This window comes from Balaenoptera ricei, chromosome 8 (assembly GCF_028023285.1).
Source record: "Balaenoptera ricei isolate mBalRic1 chromosome 8, mBalRic1.hap2, whole genome shotgun sequence".
Lineage (NCBI taxonomy): Eukaryota > Metazoa > Chordata > Mammalia > Artiodactyla > Balaenopteridae > Balaenoptera > Balaenoptera ricei.
In genome coordinates, this window is record NC_082646.1 from 15,916,127 (window position 1) to 15,936,650 (window position 20,524).

At 49.4% G+C, this 20,524-nt stretch overlaps 1 long non-coding RNA gene across 6 annotated transcripts in view; it reads left to right on the forward strand.

The window, feature by feature from the left end:
* The window catches only part of LOC132370397 (uncharacterized), a 283,270-nt gene extending 263,717 nt beyond the window's left edge, over positions 1-19,553 (forward strand). For all 6 annotated transcript variants that reach the window (XR_009504557.1, XR_009504555.1, XR_009504556.1 and 3 more), the window contains 4 exons: positions 3,347-3,507; positions 3,832-3,905; positions 17,290-17,383; positions 19,452-19,553. This is a non-coding gene — a long non-coding RNA (uncharacterized LOC132370397). The remainder of the gene's footprint in view (positions 1-3,346; positions 3,508-3,831; positions 3,906-17,289; positions 17,384-19,451) is intronic.
* The last annotated feature ends 971 nt before the right edge of the window (positions 19,554-20,524 follow it).

The following is a 20,524-nucleotide window of genomic DNA, read 5'->3' on the forward strand; positions in this document are numbered from 1 at the left end:
TATCCACTAAGCAGGAGAGGAGAGGGAGGAGACCCCGCCTTTCCGGACTCTGCATCCCATCCAAGGCTTCTTTGACCCTTGTCTGCACCTCAGATATTTCTTTTCAGCCTCTGCAGTCAGCCCAGATTTATCCTGCCTCGTGTCTCTCATGTAAAATGCATATTCCGACACTTTGCTAGGTTAAATGATTTAACAGCCGAGGCAGAGAGAATTAGGGGTCCGGGAGCAGGAGGCAATGCCTGCTTTTCAAATGAGATTGGAAAGGAGATGGAGATCGGTGGTGATGATAATCTCTTATTTTAATAATATAAAATAACTGTCCCACTGAATCAGAGTGAGCGATGAATTCTGTGGCCTGGGGTTAGAGACAGCCAAGCCTGGAGAAGAGAGCCGGGGGGTGCAGGGGTGCCCCTCTTCCTCTCTGTCGCTCCCTCTCTCGTCTTTCCCTTTCGAAGCAGATTTGTGCCAGCACCATCCTGTGGCCTCCTGGATCTGGCATCACTAAGAATGTGGGTAGCCAGGGAGACTGGAAGGGAGAGTGGTGGATTTGGGGAGGGTGTGTGTGTGTGTGAGAGAGAGAGAGATAGAAAGAGAAACAGAAAAAAGAAAGAGAAAGAAAGAAAGAAAATGAATGAATGAATAAATGAAAATAAATCTGGGGAAACTGATGACCATTTTTCCTCTGTGATCGTTGATAGGAGATACCCTGGTCTGTGACCCTAGAAAAGGAGAACAGACTGCCCAAAGGCAGGGGCCTGGACAAGCTGACCTCTAGGAGGTATGGGAACTGCTAACTGGAGCACAGAATCATAGGATGCTTGGTCCTGTCCCAGTGAACCCCGGGGGGAATGACTCACTCTTCAATCAGTTCCTTAATTGGTAGATACGTATCAAACACCTATCATGTGTCAGTCTCTCTGAAGTTGGCTGGGTTGGACCAGGGAGGTTCCAACGGGAGCCAGGTAGTGGGGAACAATCTCCATGTCACATATTGGCTCAGCAGGGCTCCCCTTCACAGTGGGCCATTAATAGCTAAGGAGCTGCAGACCTGTCTTCTTCCCTGGGATTAATTCATTACTCCAGCCCTACTTGGATTCCGTCAGGTTCAAATGTCAGAATGGAATATGCAGCTAATGAGTCAAATGCTCTCTCTCTCTCTCTCTCTCTCTCTCCCTGTCCCGGGCTGGTTCTTCCCCTTCTCTCTCTGCAGACAACTGCAGGTGTCAGGGGGTTGTATGGGGTGGCCCAGGGGCTGTGGCTGTCTGAGCCGGTGAATGGGAAGTCTGCTCTGTTTACTGTACTTGTTTACGGTGGAGAGTAAGTCCACGGTCACTGGGGCTCCTGAGTCAGGACTCATCACCATGCGTGGAGCGGAGGGAGAACTGATCACAGGGAAAGGCTTCACTCCCTGCCTTGTAATCTCTGCTCCTCATTAGTCAACAGCCACTTATGAGAACTCAGATGTGTTGGGTCTATGATTGGCACTAAGGATACAAAGCTGAACAGACTGATTGGTTCAGTTTTAAAAATAAATGTTTAGTGACTATCTAAAGAGCCACTGGGTGTAGTCCTTAGGGTGGAGGGCTCTGGAGCCAGACTTCCTGGGTTCGAATCTGCTGCTGCCTGGGTGTGTTCACTTAGGCACGTAAGTTAGCCTCTTTGCTTCTTTTCTTCATCTGCAAAATGGGGATAACAAAAATACCACCTTCATGCAGTTATGAGGGTTAAGTGCATCGATACAAGTACAACTAGCAAATGCTAAATAAATGTAGTTACTGTTCCTATGTGGTAAGAACTTAGGGTCTCAGAGTCTAAAACAGAATAAATCAGCATCGAATGGCTGCTTACTGTATACCAGGCAATGTGATTTAGATCATTAACTCATTTAATCCTCACAACAGCCTCTTACAAGGTAGGTCTCATGATCATTACTACCATTTTATACAGGAGGAAACTGAGATTGAGGTCTGTTCTTGCATGAGGTCACCTCGCTAGTAAATGATGGAGCTGGAATTTGATCTCTGCTCTGTTAGACTCTGAGTCTGAGCTCTTGGCCACAATTTATGTCTAGGAGAGACCGAACATATAAAATTATAGAAATGGCATCATCTTGCGATACAGGTCCAAATGCAGCACGTGGGATCCTCAGAGAATAGCGATGCTGCCTCTGTCAAGGGAGGTCAAGGAAGGTTCCTGGAGGAGGTAATGCTTGAGCTGGAGGTTGAATAGGCATTTCCAAGGTGTACCAGGTGGGCTGGGCAGGAGGCAAAGGGATGGGCGAAGAGCCAGGCATATTAGGTAACCTCCAACCCAAATGGCTAGAGGGAAGGTGTGCTATGGGGAGTGCCAGGGTAGGCAGGTGATAGATGCACTGTGCAGGGCACTGTCAGCTGTGCCAAGGACGCGGGTTTTATGTGAAGACAATGCAAATCACTGTGAGTCTGAAGCCAGGGAACGGCAGAAATGTGCACCGTAGGAAGCTCTTTTCTCTACTGCGCCGTGGAATAACAGACCAGGAAGGGGAAGGCTTGAGGCACGGAGGATGCCTAGGGTGCTATTGCAATTGTCAACTAGTTGCTGGAGACAGGCTGCCTCTTCTGCTCACCCAAAGAGACGGGAGAGTGGGGGTAAAGGAGTGACCTTTATAGGCAGAAAGGGACATGGTGTTTGTTTCTGGTCCTTGGATGGTGGCAGTTGGCGGAAGATGGTGTCAGCTCTGAAGGCTGCCTGGAAGCTGATGAGGGCACGGTGTGGACAAACAAGGCTGCAGAAGTTGTTCTGGGAACAAAATTGGTTTTAACTGGCCCTTAGTGACCAGCAAACCGAGCCCACACAGCCAAGAGGGTGGGTGGGCAAGAAGGCTATTCCAGACCAAGTCAGAAGATTCTTGAGTGGAAGCAAAGAAAGATCTGCTTCCACTCTGCTTAGTGTAGGGAGGCCCAGGCTGGGGCGGGGTAGCTAGCCTTTGTCTGGGATAGTTCTCAACAGGCCATGTTGAGAAGAACTAAGGTGTCAGAGCAGCAGCTCTGGCTCAATGGGAACAACTAGGGACCCTAAATCAGAGACAAAGTAGGTTTAGGAAGTCACTGAAGATCCTACAGGACCTGGGAGCAGGGCCAGCTCTAACCTGCTTGGAGAGAGATCCAAGCATTTCTTAAGCATTTAGCGAAAAAAAAAAAAAAAAAGGTGAAATGACAAGAAGAGACCAGGGCCTGGGGGGCCTCACTGGGCTGTGCCCGCCAAGTCAATATTTTGCTACATGTTCAATTTGCAATGGGAAAAAAGCACTCTGAAAACATGTTTCTTTTTATAGGCCTTGGTATTTTTCTTTTGTTTTCCTTGAAAGGTTCCCCCCACCCCAATCCCACTGTGGGTGTGCTTGCAGACCTAAGCGGGGAGACAGACTTCAATGGCTGGATGGAGTATCAGCCATAACCTCAAAGCCAGGAAGAACCAAAGCAGGGATCCGGAGCATGAAGAGAGATGGAAACAGTTGGCACAGAGCAGGTCAGGAAGGGATGTTGCCCACTTCCCGTGGCAGTTGTTTCCTCACACATGGGTGGCATAAAGCTCTGATGGGAATGATCACATTGGCCAAATAAATGGAGACCTATGATGGCTTTCTGGGTCATTTGTTTTTAGAACAGCCATAGCTGTTTATCCAGAGCTGTTCTAAAAAGCTCTTTGAGTCATACTTGACCTTATATCATAGTCTTTTTTATATATGGCTTACCCTCTGTACTAGATGGCAAGCTTACTGAAAGCTGTGAACTTGTTGGACCCAATTCTGCACCCTCCACAGCACTCAGCACAGCACCTTGTCTCTTGCAGGCTATGGGTTGAACACCCCTGTGAGTGATTTGAGACCACAGGAAAGCCACTGTCATACTGCTATTTTCAACACGGTGAGTTATAGCAGAGGTGGGTGGGTCCCAAGGATAAGGGTCCAGTTCCCAGGAAGGCAACAGTGAAGAACTATCCCATAAGTTTGTTTCCTGTGTCTGGAGTTTGGGATTAACATATACACACTACAGTATATAAAATAGATAACCAACAGAGACCTACTGTATAGCACAGGGAACTACACTAAATAATTTGTAATAACCTACAGGAAAAAATCTGAGAAAGAATGTATCTCTATCTCTATCTCTATCTATCTGTCATCTATCTATCGATTATCTATCTCTATCTATCTATCTATCTATCTATCTATCTATCTATCTATCTATCTATCTATCATCTATCCGAATCACTGTGCTGTATACCTGAAACTAACACAACGTTGTAAATCAACTATACTTCAATTTAAAAAACCCCCAAAAAGCAAAAAACGATCCCAGACAAAGGCTAGAACTGTGCTATGAATCAGGCCACTAGAATGGGAATCCTGGAATGGGGCCCACTGCAAAGGCCCAGTCATTCTACCTGGGAACTCAGGGTAAGGATGGGAGGGGGACCTGGAGATTGGGAACAAGGCAGGGCAAGTTGCTAGAGTCAAACAAGATGTAAAAAATGGGCTTACATCTCTATCACCCAGGCCACTGCAATAACCCCCCCAGTTGTCTGTTCTCTAGTCTCTCCTGCTTCCATCTGCTTCTAGCCATCAGTCAACTGACTAAGCATCGTCCTTTATCACTCTCTAGTTCAAAACCTTCAGTGACTCTCCTTGGCCTCAAAAAGAAGTCCAAACTCCAAAGCCCCAATGGACCGTATTTTCCACTCTCTGCTCCCTCCACCCAGAATGTTTACTGCCCAAGACTGAAGCTTATTTATAATGCCCCTCCCTCCTCCACCCCAATGCACTTTGCAATTTCCTCCCTAGACACCTCTTCACAGGTCTCATTCTGTCTTCCTATACCTACAACCCACTTCCTGAGCCCAATTTAAATCTTACCTCTCCCAGGAAGAACTTTCTGGCTTCCCCAGCCCACATTCCTTTTCAGTCTGACATCGGTTGAGTGTGTGCCATGTGCCACGCCCTGTATGTGTGTTATCTCATTTAGTCCTCCCAGTAGCTCTGTGGCTTCAGTTCTGTTAATTCCAAGAGTCTGAAGTGCCTTGCACAAAGTTACAGAGCTACAAGTTCAATAGTGGTATTGAACCTGATATTTTAAAATCCAAAGCATTGTTCTGAACCCTGTTGTATACAAAATAATCAGTTGGTCTTTGTACTTGTTACGCAAAGAATAAATAGCCTCCCCTCTCCTCTGTGACACCAAGGGCTATGGGTGCTATAAGAAAACATAGGATTTAGGGTTTATAATTTGGAGGCAACATGATAACTTATAAGAACTAGGACTCAGGAAACCTGTCTTGTGGCTCTGTTGCTGGGTACGTCACTCAACTTTCTGAACTTGTTTTTCCCTTTGTTAAAAGCAAAACATAACTCTTATGACTCAGACCTTGGCGAAGGTCAAGTTAAATAAAGTCATGCCACCACTCTGTAAACTGCAAAAGCAAGGTGGAATTATTATTGTTATCATTTTTATCATTACCCTCCAAAGATGAATTATGTCCGGAATAGAGTAATAGGCAGTGGATAGCAAGGGTGGTGTCCTGAATAGTAAAGGGCACAAAACAAAGGCACACGGTGGATGTTTGGAAAATTCCCTACAGTCTATTGGGGTTGGTTGGATTTTGCCAACACCCACAATCAGATCAAGATGCCTCTACTAGGAAGTCACAGACGGGGCTGATGGACAGTCTTGAAGGCATTTGTGAAGCTTTCAATTCTGGACAATTCTGGGAAGAGGACCCACTGGTTTCATTAGATTCTCAGAGGTGTCCATGGTCCCCAGGAGTGTGAGGAGGCAGTGGCCGAAGGAAAGGGGCTTGGCCGTGGAACCAGGCACAAACTAGTAGCTGGAAAGAAGGTCTCTGACTCAGAAATGGAAGTTAGGGATGGGGAAGTACTAGGAGGTTAGCAGGAGTGGAGCCCCCAGTCCAGCTAATTTGGAGCCCACCTGGCAGGGTCCTAGACAAGTTCACCTCCAGGCCAGTGAGGGGTCTCACAGGGAAGTGGCCTTATAGCTACATATGAAGTCAGATCTGTCCTGAGACAAGACGGACTTCCAGGAAGTGGTGAGTTCCCTGTCCTGAGAAGTGCTTTGCTTGGAATGGACCGGCATAGCTTTTGTGGAAGGGATTCTAGCGTTAGGTGGGCTGTCGGGTTAAAAGGTCCCTACACGTTCTTACGCCTTTGAATTGTTTGTTTCTCTGATTCAAGTGTTAAGCAGTGTGTTGCAGACATGACCACTTAGAGGGATACCAGTACTGTATCTACCTTGGGTCCCTAAAATCCTCAGCCTGTTGTGAATTCAATTTTGTATTTCTCAGCTGGCTGTGTATGTGATTGTTTCACAGCTCCCAGTGAAGAGATCAATGTGGAAGAGGACAGACAGTTTGGGCTGGGTCTCCAAGGCCATGTCTAAGGAGGAGAAAGCAGTCCTAGTGGGGCTGCCAGAGCCCAAAGCAAACTGTTCTGAGGAGCAGTGGATAGACCCTAACGTTAGGTGTTTTGACAAAAAGGGCTTCACTGTCGAATATATTTGGGAATTCTGGATGAAGTAAAATTAAACAGCTTTTCGTTTGTTTTACTTCCTTGAACCTTGTGACTTTCCAAGAAGGGAGCATGATAGGCGGCATCTCCCTGACTTTTTTGAGCACGGAACCTTCTTTTCCCCAAGGAGCAATTCTCAAGGCTGGCGTTCCAAAGAATACACTAACATCGCCCAAGACAAGTTTGTCAGACGCTCTCTGTCTTTTCCACCTCCTGTCTTGTCCCACCTTCATTTTCACAACCCTTCTCTGCAGCCAGGGTGCTGTAGGGAGACATCTGGAGCCTCAAGAAGACCCCTCCTCAGCCCAGCAGGATTTTTGCAAGTAGTATAGGTTTAGGCATGTAATGAATTTAGATTTAATTTGCAAGTGAAAAAGCTTGCATTCTTTTGTAGCTTACACCAAAGCTCAAATGTCTAAGCTTCCAGGGTTTAAGTCTAATTAACTGTATTTCACAGCTTATTTAAAGAAAAGAATGGAAGCATTAAAATTGTAAAATCTAATTTTTGAGTAAATCTTTCAGTGCAAAATTAATGTCGCAGTATTAGAGCCGCCTTGGCAATATATCTCTTGTCTTCAAATTTCAAAATGAGCTTTTGCAAACATGAAATTATTCATTAGACTGTCTGGTAAAGAGATAAATAAGTGTCTCTTCAAATCCTTGATCTCCTCTTCTCTATTTAGCCAAAGACGGGAGTTATTTGGCTTGAGGGCAAGTGGGTTGATCAGATTTGTGAATTTTGACAGGTAAGGAGAGCAGGAGTGTAACCAAGCAGGACCCTGTGGGGCCTTCCCGGGACAGACCCTTCCCCTACATCTTCTGCTGTAGCTCCTCTCTGAAGTACCCAGATAATAGTAACTGATGCACACTTTCTTTTTTCTTTTTTTTTTTTAAATTTATTTATTTATTTTATTTATGGCTGTGTTGGGTCTTCGTTTCTGTGCGAGGGCTTTCTCTACTTGTGGCAAGCGGGGGCCACTCTTCATCGCGGTGCGCGGGCCTCTCACTATCGCGGCCTCTCTTGCTGCGGAGCACAGGCTCCAGACGCGCAGGCTCAGCAATTGTGGCTCACGGGCTCAGTTGCTCCGCGGCATGTGGGATCCTCCCAGACCAGGGCTCGAACCCGTGTCTCCTGCATTAGCAGGCAGATTCTCAACCACTGCGCCACCAGGGAAGCCCCTGCACACTTTCTGAGTTGTTTCACAGATGCTGAAACCACCACCAAATGGAAGAAATTAACTACTTGATGATCATGAGCACACAGACCTACTGGCATCTATGGATTGATAATGTAAACCCCTGTTATCTCAACATCAACCAATCAGAGAATTGTGTAAGAGCTGATCACATACTCCACAGACCCTCCTCCCTCACCTGGCCTTTAAAAATGCTTTGCTGAAACCCTTAGGGGAGTTCGGGGGTTTTTGGGGTGTGAGCCACCCATTCTCCTGGCTTGGCCCTGCAGTAAACCTTTCTCGGCTCCAAACTCTGACATTTCGGTTTGTTTGGCCTCACTGTGCACCAGGCACAAATGCATTTGGTAACAGGAGCTGTGCTTGCAGAGGGAGTTGGGCAGAGATTGAGTCCCTTCTCTGTTCCTGAGACATTGGCCCTGGGGGACAATAAAATGTCTTAGCAGCTGCCCTGGGACAGGGGGAGGAGCTGGTGGCCGCTCTGACTGAAATACCAAGATTCTCAGTAGCTCCAGGGGGGTGGGCAGTCCATTCATGCTCCTAACCCAGCATCACCATCCTGTCTGGACCATCACTGAAGCAGCTTTTACTTCTGTCCCTTCTCTTAGTCCCCGTTGTTGTTGCCTTAATTCAGGTGCTTGTCCACCATCTTTCCATTCTCCTCCACCACCTCTTTCCCTTGAGGGTCCCACACTCCAGTCTCAACACATTCACCTCTCTGAGCCTTCTTCACACATGCTCTCAGGAAACCCGTTACTCAATTACTCCTCACTCACTCGCCCTCCTCATCAGATGCTGGATGATTTCCTCCAGGACAGGGAATGAATCCACTTCTCCTCCATAGCCCTGTTGTCTAGGACAGTAGCTGGTGTATACAGTAGCGCTGGCTAAGTGTTGGTGATGATGAAGATGACTAGTGGGAAAGCAGAACTAAATGTTCAGGAACTTGGGGTTCATGTTTTCCAACCTTCCATTTCACTTGGTAGCTGTTCCCTTTTACCTATAATACAAAGTTGGGGGAGAGCAGAGTGGGGGAGCTGAGCATCGTGTCCTCAGCCTGGAAGGGGCCATTCTGAGAATCTGTGAGGTGTGGAAAGAATATCCCTGGGTGGAAATTTAGCTCTGCTTCCTATTCCTCGGGTAGATGTGAGCAAGCTACTTTTTTATTTCCTGAGCCACAAGATGGGAATGATAACACCTAAAGGCAGGAGTTTTGTGAGGCTTAGAGATTGTGTAGAGATGATGTGTATGCATTAACTAACACCGCTGCCTGGAACACAGTAGGCCTTCAGAAATAGTAGCCATTTTTTTTGAGCATCGTGCAATGGAGGGATGCACATTCATCTTAACATTCATCCTTAACATCTTAACATTCATCCTTAACATTCATCTACCAGTATTTGCTTACTAATGTATTAGGTCTTTGGTTCATTTATCCATTCATTCATTCATTCAATACATTCATCCATTCATCCATTCCTTCAATACATCCATTCATCCATTCATTCAATACATATTCATTTCATTTGTACTGAGTGTCAGGCAGCATGCTAGGTGCTAGGGACGTGGTGTTGAATTAGCCCATCACTCTCCTCCATCTCCTACATGTCATTAGAATCAAGCCCTGTTTCCCACTTTCTTTGCCAGCAACCCAGCCCAAACCGCCATCATCTCTTTCCTGATTTATTGCAATAGCCTCCTGGTCTGCCTACCACTGCTTTGCCTCATTCCAATCCATTTTCGCAGAACAGACAGAGGAGTATCTTAAAGCCACTGATTACCGCCCTCAGTGGCTCCTGATTGCCCACTGGATATGGTCCATGAGCTGTCATGGAGCTCAGAAGGCCTGGCAGGGTCCTTGCCCACCCCTTCAGCCCCATCTCTCCTTCCATCTCTACCTCAGGCCAACTGTCCTCCCATCTCGAACCACCCACAGATCCTGGAGTCTGCCCTCTGAGCCTTCCCAGAGCTATCCCCACTGCTTGGAAGATTCCTTGCCTTTCCTTATCTCATCACCTTCCTCTTGTGTCATGCAACATCTACTCATCCACGGTTTAGTTTAAAGAACTTCTCCCTGGGGGCCTTTCTTGACTCCCAGATCAGTAGGGTTGCTCCTCTCAGGAGCCCCTAGTTCCTGATCACACACTCACTATGCTTTATTGATTATTCTCCTCACACCCATCCCGCAGAGTTACGTTCAAAAGTAGCAGAAGACGGGCGTCCCAAAAGCACTGAAAAATAATTTAAAATTTTTGTGAAGCTGCTTGAAAAATGCCAAAGGGACATTCATCCCTAACATACAGCAAACCTTTAAAAAAAACCCCTTCCTCCATCTCTATCCATCTGACGCCGGCCCACCCAGTGTGGTAGCATCCCTACAATCTCTTTCCCCTCCCCCTACGCTTTCCCAAAGGCACCCCAAGCACAGCCCTTGCTGGCTTTAATTTGTTTCACCCCTTCCTTCACCTTTCTAGATTCTCACTCACAAGTAACTCTCTTCACTTTCATTCTTATTTTTAAATTAAAAAAAAGTTCAAATATTCATACAAACGCAGAACACAGTATGACAAACACTCCTGCACCCACCACAGATTAAAGAGAGGTTAGCATTTGGTCCAGTTTGCTTCAGCTTTCTGCACTTCTAATCAGCCAGTCTGGTGAGGAGGGCATGAACTCAGTGACCAAGCAGAGCTCACAAATGGGAAGGGTGGTCCAGGGAATGGTGGAGACTCTGGCGAAGTAGAGTGGACATGCCTCACAGACGGGCCAGCGCCAGCTGACCGTGGCCCCTTGAAGAGATTCTTCTCAAGAGCAGTGACTTGGATGGCCCTGTTCACCTCCGTATTCCCAGCACTTGGGATGGGACCAGGCACTTGGTCGAATGAAAGAATGAATGAAGGAAGGAATGTGGGCGGGGCATTACCAGACCTCCTGAGTTTATCAAGAGAAGCCAGGAATCTGAAAGTTAGTGAGAAATCTGAGTTATAATTGTGGATTCTATTTCAAAATTTAAAAAAATTCACCACGGCCAGGTGCTTACGTTGGGTCAAGACCTCTGGCCGAGCTTGCGTGCTCTAGTGTTGGTTTCAAAGGTGCAGAAGGGCGAGGCCAGAGGCTGCCCAGACTTCCACGGATCCTTCCTTCTTAGAAGGCCTGGTGGGGCTGGGGGAGGTGCGGAGAGGAGTACTCGCAAGCGAGTTTGTCACGGCCACTGCTGCAGGCTTCTGGAGGGCAGGTCCTGCTTACCGTAGAACCCAGGCCTAGAACACAGTAGGTCACCGCACGTGCTGAAGGAACAGCGCGCGCCCGAGGGTGGGAATCTCTTGAGTACTCTGGCCCGCCCCCTCGGCTCCCTGCTCCCCACAGAGAATCCTTCCACCTGTCCTTTACCTGTGGACAGGTGGCATCCTGCCTGGTTCAGGCCCCATGCTGTGAGAGCGAGTTTCTGGCAGCGCGGGGTGGTGTGGGGTCGGGCGTTAGTCTAGTGGGTTCTAGCTCAGCTCTGCTAATGACTGACTGAGAGACTCTGAGAGGACACGTCCCATCTCTGGCCGCACTTGGACGTGGGGCTGGCCTCACACTGCTCAGTGCCTTCCGGCCCAATTGCCTCTGCTTCCACGTCGGGATGGGAGGGGGCCCAGGTGGGAGAGGAGGAAGCGGGGCGAGGCCAGGCCGGGGCGTGCTGGTCCCGCCCCCAGCCCGGCTCAGCAGCCCCGCCCACCAGCCCCGCCCACTGGCCGGCAGAAATCCAGCTCTGGGGCCACCTTCCTCTAGGCAGCGGGGAGCCAGAGGGCTTGCTGTTTATTTTTTCAGAGAAATCTTGGTCCGATGGGAACTTCTTTGAAGTAATCACTTCTCAGAGCCAGTTAGGGTCTGGCCGCGCTCTGTGGAATGATCCGGCGGGAGGCAGGGCGGGCTGATGGTCTTACTGTGACACAGGTGGTGGGCGGCGGCGGGGGTGGGGAGTGTGGTCTGGCCGTCCTGGGAAGGGGGGCAATAGTGCGTGGGGTTCATGGGTACTTCCCATGCATTCAGAGCCCCAGCTTTGCTCCTTATTAGCTGTGATCTTGGCAAGCGGCTTCACCTTTCCCAGCCTCTATTTCCTTTTTGCTAAAATGGGAATATCTGGCTGCTGACCCGGCAGACGTGTCGTGAGGATGAGATGGGTGCCAAAGCCCTTGTGAAGGCAGCAGGAGGGCAAATTACTTAAATCTTTTTAAGCTTTGGTTTTTCTCTCATCTGTAGAAAGGTTTGTATCAAGTAGGAGAAGGCATACAAAGTGCCTGACACGGTAGCGAGCACTACAGAAATAGTAGTAGTACTATTACCGATGGGTGGGGCACACGGGTGTGTAGCCTGTGGCCCCAGGGGGACAAGTACCAAGTTTCCATAGTGAGAGGAAATGCCTCAAGGTACCACAGTCAGGTTTCCAGTCGGATGGGTGGTCTCGGATTGGGGATGTGATGACAGCTGAGAGGGAGCAAGGCCCTTGCAGAATGGGGTCCAGATGGGTCTGGTGTGAGCTGGGGAGGAGAGGGGTCAGGAAGGAGCTGGGGAACCCCATGGAGCCACCTGCTTAGGGAGTGAAGGAATCAAGGCAGGGCCCAGAGAGAAAAGACTTGGCACCAGGCATGTGAGGGGCAGATCCAGGCCCAAACTCTGAGCTCCAGACTCTTAATCCCCGATTCTGTCCTCCACTCCCCTGTGGGACGAGCCCACACTGGCTCCGCCGGCTGGATCTCACAGCCACCTGTACCTTGTGATTCCCCCTTAGCTGGAGCTCCCCTACTCCCTCACTTCTTCTGCGCACTCCCGCGGGAGGACTAAATCTGGACTCCCCCCCAGACAACCCCTGCTCCCCTGCCCAACCCCCCACCCCCCCACCACTTCCAGGCAGCCAGAGTGGCTGTGCCTCTTCTGTACTGGTTTGGGACTTGGCCCAGGGCAGACAGGTGCCTTTGGGCCTGTAGGAGAAACATATTGGGCAATTTAAAACCATCACACTTGTAGGCTCTGGCTTCTGAGAAGCAGGATAAACAAACCTGGGCCCAAGAGGAAACTCATTCTTCTTTTTTTCCTCAAACTCATCAAAGTCCAGTTCTCAAAGCTCTACTGTCTCACAAGTGCCTTCAAATGGGTCTCATTGTTTTATTTATTGTGCTTATCACAAGTGCAGGCAGCCCGGAGATTTCTAGGCCAGTTGAGACCTCTTTCAGGGAGTGTTGACATTTCCAGGGGATCTGAATGGTCCTCAGGGTCTTTCTGTGCCTGGACCAGCCTGATTGAGAGAAGGGGTTGCTAATGGGGGTTTCCCAGGTGGGTCATCCCTGCAAGGGCTGGGCACACTTTGCCATCCATATTCCACTGCCCTATAGCTGGGTCTGCATCCAGCCAGGTTAACTTCCGGCAGCCTGGGTCTCCCCCTGGACCACCCTGGTGTGACCCTGTCCTGCTATGTAAGGCTCAGCAGCAGCACTAAGTGTCACTGTGACCTTTGGATGAAACAACATGCAATGAATTTAAACCAAGTGCCTACTGTGTGTGCGTGTGCGTGTGCGTGTGTGTCAGGGACTGGGGAGGTGAAGAAATAAAGGAGGCCCGCCGTGTGGTTCCCTGTGGCCCACAGTCCACTGGAGGGAGACAGAGGCATCCATCAATCACCCTGCTGCCTGGCAGGCTGGGTTAAGTGCATCACTGAGGTAGAAAGTGCTGGTGGAGGGAGAGATGGATTCTGATGGGAATGGGAGGAGGAGACCTTTTGAAGGTCAGCAGGGAAGCAGAGGGGGATGTGTTAGGTGGAGGGACTGAAAGAGCAAAAGACGCAGAGACAGGGAGCATAAGTGAGTTTGGGGCTGAATGGTATCGCAGAAGAAATGTTACCGAGTCCAAGCTCGCTCTGCTTACCGCATGACAGGCCAATAAATCGGGAGACGAGGTGTTGAGGCAGGGAATACAGCTTTATTCGGAAAGCCGGCAGACCGAGAAGATGGCAGACTAGGGTCCCCAGAAAACCATCTTATTGGGGTCTGGATGCCAGTTTCTCTTATAAAATCAGAGAGGGAAGTAAAGAGGCAGAATAGAGAGGGAGAGGTGGGGAGGAAGTAAAAAGGGGCCATCAGTCTTGCAAAACATCTCCTGGAATGTCTAGCCTCAGGGAGGGGATGTGTTAATTTCTTCTTTCTTGCAACCAGCCATTCACAGGTAGGTAGGGTTCCCTGAGGCAGGCCATTATGTATGATTATAATAACAAAAGCAACCAAAAGCAAAGGCTAAAGTCAAAGAAACAGATCCAACAGTGGAGTCAAAATTGGCTCTTCCCTGTTAGAGAAAAAGATGTCCAGGGATGAGCAGTGGGAGGCTGGATTGGGGCAGATCACAGAAGGCTCGGTTTTGCTTTGGAGGAGACTGGAGTCCTCTGCCGGTTTTTGAAGAGCATCCCTGGGGTGGCTGTGTCCCCAGTGCATGCACAGCTTGACACCATGCTAGAGCCACATTCTCAGCAGTTCCTGGAGGGTTTGCTGAAAGAGGGGTGGGTCTCCAGTTGGAATTAAACAGTGTCTGGGCATGGAGCAAGGGTTCTCTGGCCATGGGCTTTGTTGGACATCTGACTCCTCCCATCCTTCTGGACAGCCGGGAGAAAGGCCCGCTGTGGAGAGATTAATCTTCAGAGCATACACCTGCTTCCTCTTGAATGGGCTCAAAGTGGGTCCACATGTGTCCTTCCAGGCACTGTGGAGTGGCAGCAGATAGAGCCAAGGCCAGCTATGCAATCTTGGCTAACCCCCCACCTCTTTGAGTCTGGTTGTCATCTTTGCGATGTGGTCGATATCACCTTTTTTGCCAACATGAGATAATATATATAGAAGTGCTTTGAAAGCTGTATTATCCAGATGCAAAGTATTATATATTTTTTCCTTTCCTTTTGTAATCCTCTCACGTATTCTCAGCCTGCCCTGTGATTGAGCCAGGACCAAAGCTCTATCTCTTTCTATCTGTTATGGAGCGCAGATTGGATCACCTCTATGTTTCAGCAATTCCAGGAAGCAGAGGCTGGAGAGGTGATGAGGCTTGGCCTTGGTCAGGCAGTAATGAGCAGAGTGGCTGGGTTTGGACTCAGGAGAACATGCTAGAAAGTAACAAGGAGATTTTTGATGTCATCCTTGATATTGTTTGACATCATCAAAGTCATCATCATCATCTTCTTCATCTTCAAAACTTCCTGGCCACCAAATGCCCTTGTGCTCTTCTTCTCCCTTTGGAATCCTTTATTTCTCTATTCTGGATGGTTCAGTTGATATTTTCTCTCTCAGGAAGCTTGCCCAATCTCCCTAGGTGCCAGGGGGCTCTCATCTCCCATGGCACTTGTTCACCTCTCTCTCCTGGTACTTTACACTGAGCTCTGCATTACAGTCATTTGTGGAGATTTCCTTTCCTTCCTACTGGGTTTAGGTTCCTCAAGGGAAGGTATCATGTCTTTTGGACCTTCGTGTCCCCTTGTCAACATTCCTTGTACCCCAGAAACCTCCGTGAATACCGGAGGGATTAAGAACCACCTGTCTTCAGGGAGCGTCTGTGAGACCCAGCGCTCGGCTGGATGCTGAGGCATGTCCTCCAGAAGCTGGTTTTCTAAGGCAGCTCTGCACCTGCTCAGTCCTGCAAAACGCATGTTCTGCTGATACAGGGGCCAAGGACTGGCCAACCCAGGTCTCCCCGTCAGTCATTCCTGCACTCCTGCCCTGAGCCGCGGGCTGGGCCAGGCTTCCTTTGTGCCTGAACCATTTCATTCCCTTTGTGAGGATGGAAGTAAGGCCTGCCTGGGCACTCAGGGGCGAGGGAGAGAAAAAGGGCTGGAGAGGATGGAGGGGGGATGTGGGGAGTCGGGGAGGAGACCGAGGGGAGTCAGTGTGGGGTCCCCGCTTTCCCCTGAGGAGTCCCAAACTCCTGCCCAATCCAGAGACATGAAGGAGCCATTTCTCCATCCTTCTTGTTCCTGGCCCTCATCAGCCCCCGAGCACCTTCTTTGTCCTGGAGAAATAATGGCTTGTCAGAGAGACACGATTATTACTAATTGCTAGATTGCTTTGCGCCTGTTGTTCCCAGACAGGCAAGGCGGGGCCTGTCTCTGGAGGGGCCTCTGGATGACCTCTTCCTGGAGAGGGGGAAGCCAGCGCAAGGAGATTGAAGGAGCGAGAAAGACAGGCCACCGTCCTCTTGTCTCTCCTGGTTTACAGCTGTGGCCCTTTCAGGATGATGGGTGGGGAATCTGGGTCTGGGATTATGATTCACGTTCACACATGAAGACGGCAAATACTGACAAATAAAGCACCCATGAAATCATTCACACCCACATAAAAATACCTGTACCTGCAGCCGTTACATGCTCAGTGAGCCACACGTATAAACGCAGTTCCTCAGCCATCAGTGGACACGTCAGTAACCACAGATGGGCAGGCTCCTCGGTCCGGCTATAATCGTTGCCCACACACAGATACTTTGTGTCCAGGAGGAACAAGTGTCTAGAGATTTCAGGGCGATAATTAACTGCATCCCTCTTCCTACCAATTTCTGAATCAAGTAAAAAATAGGCAGAGAGTGACCAAAATATTCCTGTATTTCATCTCTTTTTTTAAGACACATGTTTTCACATTTCTGAATTTGGGGTGTGTTTTACAATTGATAGCATATTAGATGTGTTGAAATACCAGCTCTATTGCTAGCAAAGTTGATTTAAAGAAATGAGGCCCCCACGGGCTTCCTACCCCTCCCTCCTGTGTTGAGGTGGTCCAGAGTCACAAGCCAAGTGCCCAGACAGCAGCAGGCCTCCCTGCTTCCGGGCAGAGCCTGGCCAGCTTACCCTGCCGAGGAGGGGAGGGTGTATGCAGTCCATGCTGACCCCGCCACGCAGGCGCCATGCCCTGGTCTTGCCGCAGTCTTGCCAATTAAGTCTAGAGAGGAGTGGGTCGGGGAAGGGAGGCAGGTGGAGAGGAGGGCAGATTTCTTCCCACTGTTTCCTGGAGGGCAGAACTTCCCGTTGTGTGAGTAGGGCAGGAAAACAGGAAATGGTTTTCCCTTTGAGATGGATACATCCAGGTACCATGAATGGGGTGAGTGGGCAAAAACAGATACAGACACCCTCAGATACAATGATTTGCGTGTTCAAGTGCGTATTACACAGCAGGTTCGGGTGGGCGAGGAAGACTTGTAAGCAGTTACACCTGTGTGGTATCCACTGTCAGACACACATGCGCAAACACGGGGCCTCAAGTGCCCACGCCCACATGCGTGTACACAGGTCTTCACGTGTGGGCACGTTTGGATGCAGGTACCCGTACTACGTAGCCTTATATCCTGGATCTTGGCCAGCATCGTCCTGCAGGGACCCATAAGCCATTTGACGGTGGAAGACAGAGTGTGCAGATCTGCTCAGAGGCCACTTGATAGAGTTCCTTTAGCCAGAGGGCTGCTGTGGGCTGAGTATGGGCAGAATGACTTGTCATCCAGCCTGTCACTATGGTCGTTTCTTCCCTCTCACTGTAGGTCACCTGAGTCTGGTCCTCTTGGTGTGGGCTCTCAGCCTCGCAGGGGGACTCCTGGGCAGATGTGCCTGCCCCCACGGTCCTGACACCTGGGAGTAAGTATCCCCTGCCCCCCTCAACCCTCCTTGAACCTGCGCTCTGCAGGCTGCCCTGGCATGCCTCCACGGGAAGGCCTGGAGACTGTCTAGTTCACCTCGGTATTGTCCAGTGGAGGAAACCAAGTCTTCTTTAAAGGAAATTGTGGTGCCACCTTTATTTTAGCTCCTCAAACCCTGCCTCTCTGTACAGATTCCATCATTAGTCACAAGCTGGCAGCTCTCCACGCCTCCCTGTCATTTCTAGGCTGCGCTTGCCCGCTTCTCCTTAGACTGGAAGCAGCCCGTGAAGAGGGGCCATGCCTTCTAACTTAATTATGAATGTCTCTCAGCCAGTTTAGAACTGGCATTTGGAGATCGCCTAGTCCAGCCCCCGTATCGTACTGATGAGTTTACTGAAGCCCAAAGAGAGGCAATGATTTGCCTAGAAGGTCAACACACCTACCCAGGGTCTAAGACAAACTCCCAGCCTCCTCTGTGTGCAGCTCTGAGGTTAGACAGTTAACTGTGAGATGTTCATCTGTGTGGACTCTATGTATATGTGTGTGTATATGTGTGTGTTAGTCGTACATGGGTGGCTGTCTTTGTGTGCTCCTGTGTTTGGGCTCCTGTGTATTCCCATATGTGGGAAGCTATGCAGATTTTCATGGGAATGCTCTGAATGTATTGATGTGAATTCTGTGTATAAACGAGCTTATGCATCCATCTACATACACCTAATTATGTATCTACCATGGGTCCTGGTATAATATCCAAACGCGCCTCTGTGTGTATCTAAGTGTGTCTGCCCGTTCATGGATAGCCGTACATGTGTGTACCAGTTCATCCTTATCTACCCTGGGCAAGTATGCGCTGGCCGTGTATCCATTTATATGTACCTCCGTGTTTGCACATCCATGTTCTTGCATCTCTGATGTGTACCTGACCTCGGTATCCAGCCATGTAAATGCTACACGTGTTTGTGTAACAGATGGGTTGTGCGTTTGTCTCCATGGAGCTCCGGCATTTCCTGCCTGCACTCGGCATGCTCACCTTTGTGAGTCAGGCAGCGTGAGCCATTCTGCTCAATCGTGGTTCCTGGGGGCAGCCCAGCTCCTGGCGCCGTCTGCCTCATTGGTCACTGGACCAGCAGCCTGTGTCTTTCCACTCAAGGAAAGGTCACTTGGACCCCTGTGTAGGCTCAAATCATGTAACCTTTAATGTTTCCTCTCCTGTGGGGACTGTTCAATTTCCAGCCTCTCTGGGGTCCCGTTTGCGTGATGTCAGGTTGAGAGTGAGACTGTGGCCTGGTACAGTCTTCCCAAAGCAGTGTGACTCGCGCTGCCCAGGAGGGCAGCTCGCTGGGCAGAACTTTCCATGAGCTCGGAGAACAGCTCCTTTCCCACAGGACAGCCTCAACTTCAGCATTACGGTCCAAGCCTGCTGGAGACCATGAAGTCCAACGCTCCCATTTTAGGGATGAAGACACTGAGGCCAAGGGAGGAGAGGGGACTTATTGTGGCCTACACATTTACTCCTGGACTCCTGGTCCAGTGCTCTTTCCCCTGTTTACACCAGGCTTCCTGGGGCAGATGGCTAGTGGCCCAGCAAAGATTCATGTTTCCTTTCTACAGTGTAGAGTTGTCATGGAAAAAGTCCCTGTTCATACAGGGACCACATTTCCATCACCCCTTGCATCTGCATGGGCCATGTGACTGAGTTCTGAGCCTGGAATATGAGTGGAAGTGATTGACATATGCCAGCTCCAGGTCTCATTCGCAATTACCTCCCAGGCACATATTCTCTTGGTCTCCCCCATTTGCTGGCTAGACGTGACTGCCCAGGGTGACCAGGGAGTAGCCACGTGTTGATGGTGGAAAAGATTCTGTTGGTCTGGGTCCTTGAAGCAGAGCGCTTCCCCAGGAGAGGAAGAAATACAACTTCTGTCACGTTAAACCACTGAGATTTTTACGTTTATTTGTTACAGCAGCTAGCGTTACCTTAATACACTGCCTCTTCTTTTTCAGGAAGTGACCCTTACGAAAAACCTCCCAAGTCCCTTCTCACTGTCATTGTCTTTAAATCACAGGATACCAAAATGAGGTTCCTTGTGATCACCCGGAGCAGCCCAGCCCCAGAGAGAAGGCCCCAGTCTCCATGGCGACTCTTCCTGTGGTGTATAATAAAATTAATGGATGTACTCATTACAGTAATTCTGGCTGTCCTTTGAGCAAATTTCACTCTTCAGAGGGATCACCGGCTTTTACTCATGATGCCTGAGAATTATCCTTTAAAACTGCAGATAGAATCAGATCTCCTTGCAACCTCAGCCCACGGGGCCAATGGCTTTGCCCTTTGGAGGATGGATCAATATGACCTCAGTGACCAGGAGCTCACACTTGATTTTCCCTCTTCAAATCCTCTCCCAGTTCAGGACTTCTTCCTCTTCCCAAATGGTCCTGATGAGTGTTCTTCCCCACCCCAGCCTCGTGCGTTGCAGGGAGTAGGTTCTGTTGCTGCAACCTGGATCAGTGCTAACGATCTCATTAAACGCTTCTGAGGATTTCCCCCAAGCTAAGTCCTCTGAGCTGGCCTCTATGCCATCCTTGGAATTTCAGCTCTGCTAGAGTCAGAGGCAGGGACAGAGCCTATGAAACCATATGGTAGTGTGAGAAGGCCAGAGGTCAGATGATCACCGAGACCTGCTCGTTTAGCAGAAGTCCTTAGCCAGTGAGTGTGCTGCAAGCATGCACAGAAGGCATGCCACACTCCACCTTCCGTGACTCCTTATTGCTAAGGCCACAGGCTTAACTCTTTAGCCTGCCGTTCAGGATTTTCACAACCAGGTTCCACTTTACCCCTTCTCTGGCCATGCATCCCCTCACAGCTGCTCACCTGGGACACAGCACGTCCTCAGGCATGCTTTGAGTTTTTATATCTGGAGTCTTAGTTCATGCCTTTTCCTCTGCCTGGAATACCTTTTCCCTCTTATTGGCTTGTTAATTTCCTTCTTATTCTTGTGGACCTGGCTCTTTGTCACTTCCTCCGTGAAGCCTGCCTTGACTTTTACCCTCCCATTTGGATCACACCTCACCAGAGAGGACTGGCAGCTGTTGAGACTGAGATGAGATACTTGAGGTCAGGGAACAAGTCTCCATTATC